The sequence below is a fragment of the Sander lucioperca genome, chromosome 1 (assembly GCF_008315115.2).
Source record: "Sander lucioperca isolate FBNREF2018 chromosome 1, SLUC_FBN_1.2, whole genome shotgun sequence".
NCBI classification, from domain to species: domain Eukaryota; kingdom Metazoa; phylum Chordata; class Actinopteri; order Perciformes; family Percidae; genus Sander; species Sander lucioperca.
In genome coordinates, this window is record NC_050173.1 from 46,989,734 (window position 1) to 47,008,271 (window position 18,538).

General features: G+C 43.0%; 1 long non-coding RNA gene across 1 annotated transcript; it reads right to left on the reverse strand.

Moving 5' to 3' along the window:
• Positions 1-4,128: 4,128 nt before the first annotated feature.
• On the reverse strand, positions 4,129-18,021 carry LOC116062559. Its single transcript, XR_004108040.1, has 3 exons — positions 18,012-18,021; positions 6,744-6,746; positions 4,129-4,225 (listed from the first exon to the last, which is right to left on the reverse strand). It is a non-coding gene; the product is annotated as an uncharacterized LOC116062559 (long non-coding RNA).
• Between the last annotated feature and the right edge of the window lie 517 nt (positions 18,022-18,538).

Consider the following 18,538-nt stretch of genomic DNA (forward strand, 5'->3'; position numbering starts at 1 on the left):
TGGCTCCAGTAGGTCATCACCGCTCGGCTCTTATGTGTCCAGGATAATATGCGAGACACATTTGGATTTAATTCTCCTACAGTTTTTGCTCATTTGATTTTGTGCCGGGCCCGGTGAAGAAGAAGAAGATGACGAAGGGGAGGAGGTTTAATTGAGAGGGAGAGTTGGTTGGAAAAAAAGCCAGAGAATGACTGGAGGTGACACGTAGAGCGAACAAGAGTGTGGATTTAAAACATGAAAGGAAGAGAGAGAGAGTGAGGGAGGGAGGATAACTCGGCCGACCCGTCGGATTGAAACACCCAGAGACGGAGAGTGACTCATCTGAGATAAAAGAGGGAAGTGGATGCTGCCGCTGTGACAGCTAATGAAGAGCTCCTCCAGCCACTCTCTTCCCTCACATCCGAAGCCCTTCATTGTTTATTGATGCCTTGCCCTGAGCTCCAGACCAGAGCAGGCGATCACCGCTTGCCCATCACGTCGTTTAGAGGCCTTTAGCATAAAAGCGATCACTTTTAAAGGCCGTTCCTCTGCTGCACTTCATAAAGGGGCCCTCGGTGGCTCTGCTGTTGGGGGAAACAAGACTTGCCGTGTTTTTCCCGAACGGAGGCGTAATTTGAGCCGCCAACGCCGTTGCTGAAGCAGGCGGGATTCAGAAGACTTTGATGCAGCGGAGAGCGGTGAAGAGGCTGTCTCTGAAAACTAAACAAATACCCTCTCGATTGGCTGTGAAAGAGAGTAAATTAGGCCTGTCGGTTGAAGTGAGAGTGCTACATAATCAACTGGAAGGAGAGGCAGAGGAGGTAAATGAGTTTTTGGCTGAATTGATATGCAAATGTGGCGCATTTACATGAACCCGCTCCATACCAACCAACAAAAGAAGACGACTCTAAAACCACAAACAGACACACTTTGTTTTAGATTCTTATTGGGTTGGTGCAGTGATCACAGACACGGAGAGAAGCTGTTCAACGGCGAGCAAAATTCATGGAGGAATCATCTTTTCGTCTATGTTCTTTTCACATTTGTAACAAATGTTGAAATGTCGATAAGTTTGAAGGCCTAACAGGAAGTTATGTCAGTGACCATCTTTTCCATTGCATGTGAATGAATGGGTATATGGCATTGCAAGGTACCCTGTGGAGTCTTTGACCACTTGTAGCGCTATGGAGCAATGTTTTTATGAGTTGGTCCTTATAATCTGTACATCATTGTGGAAAAACATGATAGTTGGCAAGTAAAAACTTTGTTTGGTTATCATAAAGTGGGCATGTCTGTATAGGGGGGACTTGTGGGTACTCATAGAACCTACTTTCATTCAAATTTCTTGAAAATCTCTGGAAATTGCTATGCAAGTTTTTCCTTCTACACAATTTAGCCCAACTTTGGAGCGTTATTTAGCCACTGTAGTATATGACCATTCTATAACTTTCTATAAACTTTGCTTAAAGGTTTGTTATAAGGGAGTCCTATGAACTTTACTCTACATTTACTGAGAACATCTGGAAATTGTTAACATGAGTAGGGGTCCCCCCAAGACAGAAGAGACCTTTTTTGGAGTTGTGCCAGATAACAGGCATGGATTGGCCAGTTCTGTGGTCGAATCATGTATTCACACATATCACGCCCTATGTTGATACAATGCATAGGATATATACGTTGCTCACACAAAGGAAAGTCAGAGCGACAAATTTTGAGGATTGGGTCGGTCGTCTCTCCAGATATCCATGGGTCTGTAAAATTGATGCTGAATCTTTGCTTGTAATAAACCTTTTTATAATCAAGAACAGTGTCGGCGGATTCCTCTTCATACAGCATCACAGCATTACTATTTAAGACACCACACCACCTTACCCGACATGCTAACATGACATGGTTGGTGCTAATGGATTCCTTAGAGCGTCCAGTTTCATGTGATGCCGATACCTTCTTTATCTTCTATCTAGCTTTAAAACGGAGCTTCTGAAAGGCAGTGAAGTCATCCCCAAAAGATGCGGGTCATTGCATCACAATACACCTTGGTGCGGCTGCTTTTACGCTGTTCTGCTGTTTGACAGATAAGGGTTAGGGTACTTTATTGTCACATACACATACATGTAGCGAAATTCCTTCTCTGCATTTAACCCATCCCTCAAGGGAGCAGTGGGCAGCCAATCACAGCGCCCAACTCCAGATCTGAGCCAGTGCCTTGATCAATGGCGCTGACTGGAGAAGCTAGTACATGTTTTTTGATGGTGGGGGAAACCGGAGCACCCAGAGGACACCCACGTATACGTACACCTGCCCGACCAATCGCGAGCCAATCCCAGCTGTCAATCATGCCGTTTTTATAACATCAAATAACTAACAAAAACCAAGCTGATCAGAAAAATTAACACTTAAACAAACATCAGCGTGATCAGAACATCTTTGGGGGAAAATGTATTTGACGTGTATGATTTTTTTGTTTGGTCCATGTCCAGTCCGCTAACACGACAGGGGGCGGAGTTTATGACATATACTGCAGCCAGCAACCAGGGGACGATCCAGATGTTTTGGCTTCACTTTTTGGTCTATGGTTTGAAGGATGTATTTAAAAAGATGGAATAAAAAAAAAAAAATCTCAGCAACGTTTTTTTATACGAAACTCTACACATATTATTCTGGAGTGAAACCCTTGATACACAGTATTTTTTTTGCAGTTTCAGAACTTTCACATTGTACCTTCAAACACTTCCTAAGCCCCCTGGCACAAACTTTAAAAGCATCATAGCCGTTCCCGGGCGGCAGAGAGGATCCACAGAGGTGACGCTCTGTGCTCCATATATCCGACTCAGCGGGGACTTACAGCAGCACAACCAGAGGCCATCGCCGTCCTACAGACCTGTTTACCATCCTGCTGTCCTCGGGACGACTCTAACCCCCCCGCCCCTCCCCGCCCTGCCACTCTGCTCGGCTCAGTGTCTGCCATTGCCGCAGGGAGTCGGTGTCATCCATCCATCACACCCCCGACAACAGGCCCGCAGGCAGCCATTTGTCTCATTCAATATAAGCCCTTTTTTTAGGGGAACCTGCTAATTAGCTGCAGTAACGATGACTGTTTGTTGTGCTGTTTTTAACTTTTTATCTTTTTAACCTGAACTTCGCCACCTTGGAAAAACTGCTAAGGTGACTCGCGGACGGAAGTCAGGCTGAGTTTGACTTTTTGGGAACTTTTTGGGTGGTTTTACATCACAAAATCCATTTAAAAAATCCAAAGCACAAAGTTTTTCTTTGACCCACAGTGTGTACAGGAATTTAGTCAGTCAGTAAGTCAGATAGATAGATGGATAGATAGATAGATAGATAGATAGATAGATGGACAGATAGACAGATAGATAGATAGATAGATGGACAGATAGACAGATAGATAGATAGATAGATAGATAGATGGACAGATAGATAGATAGATAGATAGATAGATAGATAGATAGGTAGATAGATAGATAGATAGATAGATAGATAGATAGATGGACAGATAGATAGATAGATAGATAGATAGATGGACAGATAGACAGATAGATAGATAGATAGATAGATAGATAGATAGATAGATAGATAGATAGGTATAGATAGATAGATGGACAGATAGACAGATAGATAGATAGATAGATGGACAGATAGACAGATAGATAGATGGACAGATAGATAGATAGATAGATAGATGGACAGATAGACAGATAGATAGATAGATGGACAGATAGACAGATAGATAGATAGATAGACAGATAGATAGATAGATGGACAGATAGATAGACAGATAGATATATAGATAGATGGACAGATAGATAGATAGACAGACAGATAGACAGACGGATGGACGGATAGATAGATAGATAGATAGATAGGCTCTCTTCTTACCTCCTTCTCCGTGATTGTCATCACCCATACTGCCCTACAAAGGGAAAATGCCGTAACATCATGTTTGGTCAAAAATGAGGATTTTTGGGTTATTTGAGACCTCCTTTATCATGTGGATAAATATCGTGAGTCAATTTGATTGTTTTAACGAGAAAATAAAGGGCTATGACAACCGTAACATCCAAAACGCTGCGAGAAACCACAGCAGAACGCCGTAACAGCAGAACGCCCTAACAGTTTACGGCTCTTTGCCTAAAGTTGAGTTACGGTGTTCTGACTTTGTTTAGCCAGGCATCAAGAGAGATGTTACTGTGCCGCCGTGATGTTACTGTACTCTGGCTTTGTCATACTGTCAAAGTTTGCCGCTTTTAATTGTCACCAAACCACGTAACATACACACGACACATCTTTGAAATAAAGTGGCGATGGTTCAGATCTGTCAATGTCAGTGACAGCCCGGAGCTAGCTAAATTTAATCTGTGTCACGTAGCGCTAACGGTGATGCTGACACACCTCCTCACTTGGCGGAGCCTCACATCAGACGCCGCAAAAAAACAATTATTAAATACACAGGCATCCTACCTTTTCATGCAATCCGATATAATCCATGGAAGATATAATCCATAGCAATGCACGTCATCTGCTGTATCCACAACAATCCATACGTGTTTGAACCATATTTCCTTCTTGCAGGTGTTCATGTCAGCTCTTACACAAATCCATAATAGCACTAAGCTAGTTATCGCTAACGTCCGTACAAAGTAGGCTAACCTAAATGGTCGGTCAACTCTGTCAATGTTTTCTCAGAATTAAAAAGTAGTAATCCAAGTCGAGTTTGTTGACTGTGCATCTTGAGCAGTTTGGTGGCCCTTAACCCTTAACCAGGGGCGATTCTAGGACCAGACCTTTAGGGGGGCTCAGCCCCTAATGAGAATATGACACGGATACAGTGCCTTGCAAAAGTGTTAAACATAATATATTTATCGTTAAACAATAAATATACCTTTGTATTCAATTATAATTAAATTATCTTTATTGAGAAAATATTTCTTGTATTTATTCATATTGTACATACTGTACTGCAAAGTAACTTATCTGTCATACTGTTTAACTGTGTTAGTGTTGCCGCACTATCCTGATCATTATAGCACTAAATAGGAACAACCAAAGGTCTTCTATATCATTTAAAACTAATACCATGATGACTAGACCTTGGTTAGGTGTTCTTATAATGGATGTAAGTATGGTGAACAGCAAGCTAATATTGATTATATGTCAGTTACTGCCTTTTGCCTTTGCATGATAGACATAGATTGGCGCATGATTGGCGCATGATACAAAGGCAGAGTACAGTAACTGCCAAACAAGGGTCAAAGGTCAGTTTTGAGCTCAAGATTTTTTGCATACAAACATTTCTTCATTATAGCAACTAGTTGTCAAATGTTGGGAGTCCTACCTATAATACTTTTGTCTGGACAAAACAGAAACTTTAAAGTCATTTTTCTCAGTTTCACACTCTAGCGAGTTAAGGTCTTTTGCCTTTGCAGGGCAGCATAGGCGTGATTTACCGGGGGGATGGGGGTGTTACAACTAGGGATGAGCGAGTACAGCATTATCTGTACCATATGTAACCATATGAATTATCTGTATCTGTATTTGTACTCGGGCTGGGCGGGGCCTAACCTGGAAGTGGGCGGGGTTTAACCCAGAAGTGGGTCGGGTTGTCTTGAAATGGGCGGGGCTTTAACCGGTATGTTATTTTAAGCATGCAATTGATATGGGTTGATCAGAAATTGTGATATTTATTGCTGATTAGAAAACTATTTACATGACAGCATCAGCATTAAGCTTCAGATCAATGGTTTTGATCACAATAACAAATGAACTATATACAGAACAAGAACAATGAATACAACACATGCGGTTGCAATTATGAAGTAAAATGTAATGAACAAGAGTTTTCATACTCAACATAACTTTCTTTTTTTAACTTTTTTATGATCAGTGTGATTTATTTATTTTTTTTGGTTCTTTTTTATTTTTTTTATTTCCACACCAGGTATGTGTGTGTGTGTGTGTGTGTGTGTGTGTGTGTGTGTGTGTGTGAGTGAGTAAGAGAGAGACAGAGAGAGAGAGAGAGAGAGAGAGAGAGAGAGAGAGAAAGAGAGAGAGGGGGGCGGGGGGGACTGTGTTCTACGGATCAAATAGTCCGACACTGTTTTTCAGATCTGTTTAGAGCCAGCTGACGGTTTAAAAAAGAAAAAAAATCTCCGACAGGCAGAGACGCAACGCGAGTCGCATTCTACCAAGAACCACGTCTGATCAAACCCCACGTTTACCAGAACTCTACAGGTTAATAAGTAATAAGTAAGTACTACAAACCGAAGTAAAAAACAAACTTGAAGCTGAAAAAACCCTCAATGTTAACGGAAAAGACCGGCGAACCTGAGTGACTGAGGGAGAGAGAGAGGCAGAGCGGGACACAGCAACACAATACATCTGTATGTGTGTAGGGGAGGGGCGCTGTGACGACTAGCCTATCACAGAACGCAGACACAGTCAGCTACCCAATGAGGATTTTTATTCAATCCGAGCACAGATATTGACTCGTATTACTCGTATAATACTCGTACTCGGCAAAAGTGCTTTTTCCGTACCGGATACTCGTTTCAGCCGAGTATCCGGCTCAACTCTAGTTACAAACCTCCCAATAATCAAAACTGGCCAATGCAACCCACGAAAACCTATCATAATTATCTGAAAAATTCCCCAGAATGCAGAAAATGAATTTTTCAACATTCAAGATTTCAATTCTGCTCAAAAGTGGACATCTCCCCCCCCCCCCCCCATGTTGAACCCAAAGTTACGCCCTTGTCATCACCACTTACAGATCATGTATGCTAACAGTATTAGACAAAAGTCTTATGATAGAAACATTTATGTTATCATATTTTCTACACTTAGTCATCTTTTATGTATTTAATGAATCCCTTTGGAAAGGTCCAGTGAAGGCCCTTTTCTTCTAAATGACGGAGGAGCTCGACCTGCTATGTGCTTTCACTTTCCAAATCCCACACTTGCTACAAGAGCAAATTAGTAGGATGGCAATACAAGGTGACTATTGCATATTTATGTGATCATTTGTGACTAATTGTGGCAGGAGGTGTTGGGACTCTTGGGTAAATAAGATACATTTCGTTTCACTTTGTTTTTTTGGTTTTTCAAAAGCAGAAACGGAGAGCAGAAGACAGACTGTGGAGAGACATGAAATTGTTTTTTTTTCTGGTGTTTCAGAAAGAAAAAATAACTTTCATTTGTACCGGGTCACAACAAGCTGTTGCATCAGTTTGCTCATCTGCGTGTGTGTGTGTGTGTGTGTGTGTGTGTATGTATATCAATAAGAAAAGACAAACTGTCCCAGCATTACGTGTTCCCATTTTAAAAAAGGGGCTGTGAAATAAATCCATGCAGGGGGAAATATCCTGTTTTTGGCATCATGCAGTGTAACACACACACACACACACACACACACACACACACACACACACACACAGTCTCAAGGGTCTTCCCTCAGCAACCTCTGACTCTAAAGCTCTTTTCATGGTGGTGAAGTTGAGAGCGGCAGGGTGGAGGTTTGGTTCATCCTCCTGTGGAATTGGATTATTTCTGGATGAGGAGAACAGCCCCGCCCCCCCCCCCCCCCCCCTCCATCCCTCTTCCCCACAGAGACGGACACATGCAGTTCATCATGCAGAACTCTGCTGGTGTCGGTGTGCAGGAGCGAAGATACCAGCGCTGCTCTAGTCTCTTTCAACAACAGCAGGTTTTAAAAAGTGTCAGATAGTGGAAAAATACATTTTCTGTGTTGTTACCTTGTGTTCCAGCATTTATACAGATCCAGAATCCTACCCCACATCTAGCCTGTTACAAAGTGCAGGCCTTGCTGGAAAGCTTAAACATGATACAGGGTTTTCTGTCCGTACTACTTTATAAGCCAGTGGTTTCACAACAATTGGGCTTGTGACGGCTTAAAAGGGCACAGTGCTCCATGAAAATAAGTAGGCAGCCATTTGCTAAATAAGATCAATTTTTAAAGACCAATCAGCACATCCAAACAGTTATTTTGTGCAGGTGTGTTGGAAAATAATGACTTGAAGAAATCCCGCACACTCTTGCTGCAGCATTACCGTACTAACGTTTTGGTCTCTCTGGACCTTTGTCAAGAGTATTTCAATCGTGAACATAAAAATGCTCCTCCCATTCTGTGTCCCCAGGAGTGGGATAATTGACGATCACTTTTCAATAGGAGTGTCTGTCCCGGAACTCGTGTCATTTGTGCAAACATTCCAGTAATACATAACCGGATTCAGTTACAGTACTACATATATACCAGTTTTTTTGTGATTGATGCAAGCAAAAATCCTTGATTATGCGGCACGTTTTCTTAAAAAATGCGATGGAATATGCGGGATATTTATGCAATTTTATGCGATGAAATTGCAGGAACTTACAAAAACTGTGGTTTCATCATGGCTTCATTGCGGGGTTTGCAGCTTTTCAATGATGTTCACGTCGCGTAATTACGTCACTTCATAACGTCCCCATGGCAACAGGGGAAAAATTGCTGCTGTTGTGTGAAGTAAACGCAACATTTTTCAACTTTCTGCTAAGATATATGTGACTTTTTTGCAACAATAATGCGGGGATTATGAAATCATGCAAGCCCCGCATATTTTGCACGGAAATCAGCAATTTTTGCGTCGAAAGTGCGGCGTATTTGAAAAAATGCGGCCCCCACATAAATATGCGGACTTTGGCTCATTATGCATTGAATTATGCGATCGCATAATCGCGTTTTTCTGGAGGGACTGATATACGTGTGTGATATTGGGCTAAACCACCAGTCATTTTCAGCAGGGATATGTGTGAATGCACATAGCAGAAAGTAAATGCTTCTTAGGCTGAGAAAGGGGGAGTGTGAACTGAAAGAGCAGACGGACATTTTAAGTATTTTGAAAGAAAGGAAAAGCCAAATAAAAAAGACTTCATGACTGCAGCACTGCATGACTGACTGATCACAATCGTCTTGGGCGGCGTTAAGCCCCGGCCGCACTTATTTTCGTAACAATCTATCAAAAACTAAGGAGGACATGCTGTTGGATGCTGTCCTCCTCTCCTACTTTAATGCCTAACAAATCTCTCTCTTTCTCTCCCTGACCCTGTCTTTCACTGGTTGAAGCCTGAAAATATTGTGAACAAATTAATAACATAACTAATTCCACTGGTTGGACTGTTCAGCTCTATTTCAGACCGATACCTCCGTTTCAGGCTGGTCCTCATCCTCAACACGGGCCTTTTTCAGTCGCGGAAAATACTTTTCAATACTCATCTGGATTGAAGCAGCAAGCATTCAGTGTAAGAGTAAAAAAATGACATAACATTATTTATAATACGTTTATTTGATTCACAGCTGCTACATATAGTGTTTTGACCTCCACAACCTAACTGCATTTTACCGCAAACTTGGGACTAGGTAACTGTCTAAAGCAGGCACAATCGCTTGTTTGCTAAGAGTCGGGTCGGTGATTGTGAATGTGTGATTGTGTAAAGGTGTTCACGAGATAGATACCAACCTTTCGTGAACTTGTGAATTTCGCCAGCCGTCTTCTCTCCTTTTTGGAGATAGACGCTGTGTGCACAGTGGGCTCGATGGTGTTTTAAGCCTCCAACGTCGCCTTCCAGGCAGCTAACCCTCTTAACACTAACATAACTTCTTTGACATTACCATTACCTAAAAGGCGACGTTGGGGGCTAAAAACACCAAACTGCACTGTGGGAGGAGCTGTGTGTGTGTGTGTGTGTGTGTGTGTGTGTGTGTGAGCGAGACACAACTGACAGAGAGACGGAGGAGAGCAGGGAAAGGAAATGCAGCTGAACGTGTTTTTCAAATAGCGTTTAAAAAAAAAAAAAATTAATAACGAAACGCAATGTGCGGCGGCTGGTGTTGATAGTGCGGTGCACCGCCACACATTAGTCTATGTGTGGGAAACACTGCAGACTACAGTGCTACATATATACATTTCAGATTCAGTTACAATTAGAGATGCACCGACAGACCGGCCGGTGACCAGAATTGGCCGGTTTTCACGTGCTCGGCCATGACCGGCGACCAGCTGACATATGGTGATTTCATGCCGGTCAACGCTCCAATTAACTGACAACATAAGTTCTACCAGTTACAGTTCTCAAGGACGCACACACACACGGACGCCACAGCACGCTCTCTTTCTCCTTTCTCTCAACTTCTCCGCCGTGTGTGGTGCGTACCCGCTCGCGGTGTGAAGCGCGTGTCGGCGCTATTCTCCACATGTAGGAACCTGGTGAATTAACCTGCAACATGTCAGCTGTTTGGGAATTCTTCAGCGTGTGTGCAGAAGATAACAAGTTTGCAATATACAACACCTGCAAGGAGAAAGTAGGGCGTGGAGGGACGACACCAAAAACCTAAATCACATTTCTTTTGTTGGATATTGGATGTGAAAAGAAGGAAATGGTTCTAACATTGCACTTTAGATGTGTGTGAAAATGTTCTATGTTCTGTGCAAAATGTCCTATTAAAGAAAAGATAGAAAATAAATATTTGTGTGTGCTGTAAAGTGGTTAGAAAAAATGAAATCGGAATCAGCTAAAATCGGTATCGGTTGGCCTAACTCAAAGAAAATCGGAAATTGGAATCGGCCTAGAAAGTTGTAATAGGTGCATCTCTAGTTACAATACTACATATATACATTTCATCTCTATTCCAGGAATACCTGGTGACTCCATGATTTTAACTTATTAGTGCTTATAAAAAAAATGTTTTTAAAGAATGTTTTTTTGGGGCTTTTTCCCTTTATTATATAGGACAGTGGATAGACAGGAAAGGTGGGAGAGAGATTGGGGATGACACGCAACAAAGGGCAGCAGGTCAGATTCGAACCCGTGCCGCTGCAGGACTCAGCCAACATGGGGGGGGAACCCTCTTACTGGGTGAGCTAGAGACTGCCCCTTAAAAAAATATTTCTATTCACAAAGTTTCCTAAGTTCAGAGTTAAGACCACTGTTATGTTCCTGATTGAAATACTCTTGACGAAAGTCCAGAGGGACCGAAACGTAACAGCAAGAGCAGTGTGCGGGATTTTTCCTTTTCTTCTCTAAATAAGATAATAAAATGTTGTTATAATAACTGTTATGAGGCGATTGAGGCCCCCTTTGTTTGTGACACTGGAATTACACACATTTCTGAATGGGACAGACCTGAATGGCAGGTAAAACCTCCCCCACAGTTGAATGATAAATTGGCATAAAACTCCTCCTGATGTGTATTCACAGCATGTCCGGGTAAAATAACTACGACAAATGTAAAATGTCACTGTACAGCTCTAATCCACGGCTGGAAATGATCCTAACAAATGTCAGCATCAGCTAACCTTCACACTGAGGGGAAACTGCCATCTGATCAATTACACCCGCCGGCCCGCTGACCTTTCCCATCATTTGTTTAAAGGTGAATGCCATTTTATTAACCCTAATTGCTCCCCTTTAGCCGGGTGTCGTTAACAAGAACATCCTCTTCACTTCCTTTATGCCGCAACTTGAAGCAACAGGTGGACTTTGATACCAAAGAAGTGACCTTTGGCTCCGGTTGATCGCTTAGCTCACAGTCAAACATGCTTCAAGCAGCAGAGCAGAAGTTTACCGATGCTTTCAGAAGAAAAGTCTTACATAAAGGTCCAATGTGTGGGAATTTCTCCCATCTAGCGTTGAGATCATATATCAATCAACTCTCTCGCACCACGCAGTTCAACGTACGTATTACAGCTACGGTAGCATTCACGCTTCAAAAAGCCGGTCTCTTGCACTTTTCAATCTTTTTCTTGTGGATGGGTAAAAAAACACAGGGCTTTCACCCCGGGCTTTCCCGTCTTTCTTTTCCTAACCACAACCGTCCCGTTGTTGTAGTGCGTCCTGTTGTTGTAGCGCGTCCCGTTGTTGTCAGCATTATTGTTGGCGTTATTGTTGGCGTTATTGTCGCCGGCGTGCGGCGTTTAATTTCCCCGTTGTTGCGTCCCCCAGAGACCCCGGATCGTGTCCCGGCAGCCGTTGTTGTCACCGTCTACCGCGCGTGGCGTCCCCGTTGTTGCATCCCCCAGAGCAGCCCCCTGTCATGGCAGTTGTCGCCGGCGTGCAGCGTTTAATTTCCCCGTTGATGTGTCCCCCAGAGACCGCGGATCGTGTTGTCACCATCTCCCCCAGAGCCATGACACTGGGCTGCAGCCAGGGGCAGTTCGTGAAATAGTAACGTTCCATTTTCGTGGTGACCAGCACAAAATAAAGTAGAAAATCGTTTCCCTGTACACGGATCAATAGATCAAAATAACGTCACCATTTCACGAACTGCCGTGAGACCGGTGATACATTGGTGATTGTTGCATCGTCTCTTTGTGTCTTCATCCCGTTCAGTCACCGTTACTGTGTTTCTTCGTCCTCTCTTTCAGCAACAGATGAAGCTCGGTGGAATACACAGCTCTGTTTGTTTCCAGTGTCATGATGAAATTGGTTGAAAGACAACATGTTTACCCTTGTTCGTCCATCTGTCACGCACAATATCTCACGGACACTGATCGGATTAAGACATTCATTTTTCTTCATTCTAGTGCCGTTATCTTATTCCGTCTCGCCTCCAGATGCTGACACTTCTTTTCACAGATGTCCCAACACACAAATTGACTTAAACTGGAAACAGGTTGAAATAATTCCCCTTCAGGAAAAGGTTTTTCACTAGTTTCAGAAAATATTTTTGTTTTTATATTGGACAAATTGACACGTTAAGATGAAGGAAAATCATCCAGTAAGATACACGTTTCTTGCAGCGTCCCAGAATACCAATTTTGACAAATCCAGGGAGTTGATGCATCTGATTTTAGCTGCATTCCAACATCTAAAATGACTCTGATTGGCCCAGTGGGGGACACCAGCTACAAGCTCAAAACAAGAAGCCACATTTGTCAGTGATTGGCCCAGACAGGGGGGACGACATGTTTACTGCTGCCTGGTTTTTTACTTGTACTGTACTCTTTTCATCAAGCATCACTACTGCAGCTCATCCAGCTTCGCCCAAATATCTCCAGAATGGAAATAATTCATGTGTTGTGGCATTAAATGTTCATGCCCACAGATTCCATTTGCATGACACCGGCGTGTTGCTGTCGCTGAAAGATGGTACAGTATGTAGGCTGCTGCGAGGCAGAGGAGGGGGGGTGTCTTGCTTTGCACATAAAGGCAGAAACTTCAGGCATGTCATTCCCTCTCTTTCTCCCCCATCCTGTCTTCATCTGTGCTGTCAAATAAAGTTTGGACATGATAGACAGATTGTTCATCCAATCATCTGCCAGGTATTTTTTTGAAAGTGCTGGCCCTTTTCCAAAAAGTTTCCAATGCCTGCTTGTCAGATGGTTCTGTGTTAACAAACCATCTGGCGAGTCAGGTTAGAAACTAAATATCTGCATTTTTAATAAAAGGTCATTTTCAGCAGGGATATGTGTGAATGCACAGAGCAGAAAGTAAATGCTTCTTACACTGAGAAAGGGGGAGTGTGAACTGAAAGAGCAGACGGACTCTTAAGTATTTTGAAAGAAAGGAAAAGACAAATAAAAAAGACTTCATGACTGCGACACTGCATGACTGTCTGGCGACAAAGAGTCGTACACTGCAAGTACATTGCCAGACCTTACTCCACAACGCTGCATTTCAGGATGGGAGAAAAACGTGCTCTGGTTTATTGGCATTTCTTTAAACCAATCACAATTGTCTTTGGCAGCGCTAAGTGCCGGACAGAGCTACGGTGATGCTGCAAAATAGTCTCAGGAAGGAACTTGTTTTGGTGGAACGTGGACATTCAAAAGTAGTTTTAGTCGTGCAACAGAAACTCAGATTGGACAGATAGTCTAGCTAGCTGTCTGGATTTACCCTGCAGAGATCTGAGGATCAGTTAACCATAGTCCTCATAAATCCACCGGAGGTTAGAACGCCAACACAGAGACAGAGGAAGGGGACGGAAATCCAAAAATGGGCATCCGAAAAGAGTGACATCCGGCGGAATTTCCGGCAGAATGAGAGCAATCCCGGAAGTGGAACGTTGTGGATATAGACTACTGTTCTCCAAACTACATTTTGTCACAAAAACACACAAGACACATGACGTGATGTGATATCATGCGCAAGGCCTTCTTTTTTTTTTTTTTTTGCAATCTGTGGAACTTTCCTTGTCGCCGTGCTTGTTGATGTTGTCGTTGGCACACATGTTCACAAAATCACCTGTTTCCATACTGTACGTCTTTTCCTTGAGGTGCAATGACTTTGGTCAGTGTTACAAATGTACCACATTTATGCTACGTTTACACGTGGCCGGCTATTTTCATAAACGGACATTTCAACCATCTCCGTTTTCAAAAATAACATCATGCACAGCTGTCAGTTTTCAGGAAAGTGTTCGTTGTACACGTCATATGTACACGTACCCGTGTATATATGCCGTCAAGAGCATGCCAAACCTGTAGGTGGCAGTGTAACGAGAAGCTCAAGCCCACGTTAGCCAATCAGAATCCCGAAAATAGCAACAACAGCAACGAATCACTTCCTCTCTCTTCTCTTCCTTGGCTGCCTAAACCTCCGTTTGTCTCAGTTTACGTGCAAACGAAGATTTCAAAAATCTCCACTCTGGCCGGAGTTTTTAGAAAGGGTCATTTTCAGAGGCGAATTCTCCGTTTGCGTGTAAACGAAGGGAAATGTCTCCGTTTTTCAAAATAACCATGTACATGTAAACAGGGCCTCAGTAAAGTTCCTATTGTTACAGGTGACCCCTCCCCCCAGGCTGAATCTTTGTCTACGCTCTCATAGCTCCCCGACAGCTCCCAATATTTAGCCTGCTAGATATCGAGGGTGTGTCAGCTTGGCATCAGTGAGCCTCTTGGCCTCAAGTCAACTCCCAAAGAACCCTGCTTCATCTTAAATTAGAACAGTTCGTGGGACGTGACTGATGTTTCACACAAACAGACAAGATGGTAGATTGAGAAAAAGCCTGAAGAGACACAAGGGTGATGTAATAAAACAAAGGGGAAAGGGAAAGATACAATAAAAAAGGGAATGGGAAATAAGTAGTTAAACAAGAATGAAGAAAGTAGGGGGAAAGGAAGTGCAAATGAAGGGAGAAGAGAAGGAAACAATAAAACACAGAAGACGGAAGCAAAGCGTATAAAAAAATCAGGACGGAGGCTTGTATGGCAAGAAGGGCTTGAACTCTGTGACTCGACATGAAAAATCACCCAGGATTCATTGGGACGTCAACCAAGTGTCCCAGAGTCTCAGTGCTGCGGCTGCTGCATTAGCAGGAGATGGATGGAGATGTACAGAGTCCCGGTGTACACAGTCTCATGCTCTTTGCTCTTCACCCCGCCATCCATCATGGTTCCAAACTCATACGCAGCTGCATGCATGTACACACATCCATCAGGGATGCACTCAGGAAGACTAAGAGCAGGAAATCAGTTATCTTCCATATCAAACAGCTCAGAGATGCGTCTCAAAAGAAGAAAAATGAATAAATAAATGAATATTTAAAGCCCTAGCCGGCCTTCAGACACTGATGGATATCATTTTGACATCATCTTGACAAGGACATAAAGTTTTCTTTAAACCGCTGCGAGCTTGATTATCAAAGTAAATAATTACTGTGGCTAACGGTTATCGCTAACTGTTTGTTGACAGCCTAGCAATGACTCAAACTGACAAATACCACACACATTAATCATTAAATCTTTCAAACATTGATAATATTTGGTCACATCTTCAGTGTCCTTTGGTAAAGTGGTCATAGTATAAACATGGTAATGAACTGATCAAATGAAAATAGCTTAAGATGGATGGCTCTAGTTACTACGATTCCCATGAGCCTCAGCTGCTGTTGGTATAGTGAAGGTGGCAGCAGAGGTGCAGATTCGAAGCACTTTGCTGTTAAGGTAAAGGTACTTTATTGTCACATACACATACATGTAGCGAAATTCATTCTCTGCATTTAACCCATCCCTCAAGGCAGCCATTTACAGCACCCGGGAACCATCTCCAGATCTGAGCCAGTGCCTTGATCAAGAGAACGCAAACATGGGGAGAACATACAAACTCCACACAGAAAGGCCCGGAACGACCTGGATTCGAACCCAGAACCTTCTTGATGCGAGGCCACAGTGATGTTAGTAGACCACTAAGGTCTATATAAAAGAGACTTCAGATACAGTATTAGGGGACCACTAAGGTCTATATAAAAGAGACTTCAGATACAGTATTAGAGGACCACTAAGGTCTATATAAAAGAGACTTCAGATACAGTATTAGAGGACCACTAAGGTCTATATAAAAGAGACTTCAGATACAGTATTAGGGGACCACTAAGGTCTATATAAAGAGACTTCAGATACAGTATTAGGGGACCACTAAGGTCTATATAAAAGAGACTTCAGATACAGTATTAGGGGACCACTAAGGTCTATATAAAAGCATTCAAAGAGCACCATGTTATGGGACCTTTAATGAACTGATGAGTCAACCGCAGAAGGTTCATGCTCGGCGCCTGGTAGAGCACGCGCCCATATATAGAGGTTTACTCCTCGACCCAGCGGCCGCGGGTTCAACTCTGACCTGTGGCCCTTTGCTGCATGTCGCTCCCCCCCTCTCTCTCTCTCTCCCCTTTCAAGTCTAAGCTGTCCTATACAAATAAAGGCCTAACAAATGCCCCCCAAAAAAGAAGGTTCATGTCCATCCAAGAGCTCGGTCCCCTGATTGTGTCTATAGGTCAGCCAGGTGCTCCAACTGTCGGTCCCCTGATTGTGTCTATAGGTCAGCCAGGTGCTCCAACTGTCGGTCCCCTGATTGTGTTTACAGTCTGTTTGTGGATGCAGGAAACCTAGCTGCCTCATACAGCATCGCCCACTTCACTACTGCAAAGTCCTGCAACTTCTAGGATTGTAATCAAATCAGCCAGAATGAATGGGGCCTGGCAGCGTGTGTGTGTGTGTGTGTGTGTGTGTGTGTGTGTGTGTGTGTGTGTGTGTGTGTGTGTGTGTGTGTGTGTGTGTATGTGTGTTTAAGGAGTCATGCCGCGCGGTTCGAAATGTCAGGGCTCGATTGATTTCTTCTCACTCTGATTAATTCATCTTATGCTCTAATGTTCTGCATAGAAAATTGTTGAACGGCATTCAGTGAGATTAAAACCACAAACAGCACTTTTCATAATGTGACAGGTGATTGGCGGGAGGCAGACTCCTGCATGATTGCATCATTACGGGATTTTTTTTTTTTCCCCAAAGAGGAATTAAGCACACCATCAGCCCTTTTTTACATCCATGTGGCCTCGCTCTGCCTGTCAGTTCACTTAGAAACTCTCTCACACTGTTTGACTACGTGAAATTGGACTGTGATGACATGCTGACTGTTGTCTAAATAGTTTAAAGTCATCCATCTCAAAGAACAGATACACTTCCATTTTAATACATGTCTGAATCTAGAACCATGGAGAGCTGAGCCTCAATAAATGTTCCTACTCTTTCATGTATCTCAACAGCTGCTCACTTCAGACATTCATAATCCCCCTAATGATTTTCCCATCAGCCTCAGCTGTGTGCTAATTATGATTAGCATGCTAACCAGGGATGTATAATAAAACCTGGATACAGCGTTCATTCCTATGAGAGTTGTTCAGTGACGGATGAAGCCTTCATGGAGCCAAAACTGACCCAATTGATCGGCGCTGCTTCCCCACTGTGCGGCCCATAGAGCAGGCGCACCGAAGACCTCTGCCGGCCGAGCCAGCTACTTCCAGTTTGGGGTTTTCACTAACTTTGATGGCCCTTTGGCCATGCTACAACCTTTCACCAAGTTTCATGAAAATTGGGCCACTAATTCTACCGTAATCCTGCTGACAAACCAACAAACCAAGCTGAGAACCTGAATCACCTCTTTGACGGAGGTCAAAATGGGAACTTTGACTCTGTTTTTCCTCCTATAGACACACAACAGAGCTGTTATTCCTCTAACTAAAAAACTATTTTGCCGATTAAACAGACATCCTCAAAGCTATATAAATATAAGTTCTAAAACACAGGGCTTTCAAAAGGGAAAGCGGAGTTCCTGTTTGCGACCGTCGTAATTCCGTAGGATATCAAACAAACTGTTGTGCATACGTTTTTCGTACAATCTCATGGTTGTCTGTTATATGTAAGCCCTGTGACAGATTGGTGTCCAGTCCAATGTGAAATGTGATGTCCAATGTGAAATGTGATGGGCTCCAGATATAAAATATTCTTTGCAGGAAAGAGATAACGGATAGAAGTTAACACTGATCATTGTTTAAAGCGTAACCGAGTCAAACTTTCATTTAAAAGCATATTTAGGACGGAAGCGCCACTTTTAAGATTTACCGTATTTTCGTTTTTCGGTCAAATGGCCTTTTGAATGGGAGAGCTAGGGGAACTTTTATGCTAGCATCAAAATAGCTATTTTTAAACCACTAAGAAGGCTCGACACAACATGAGACTTTGCTCCAAGTATCACCAGAGGCTATACACATGAA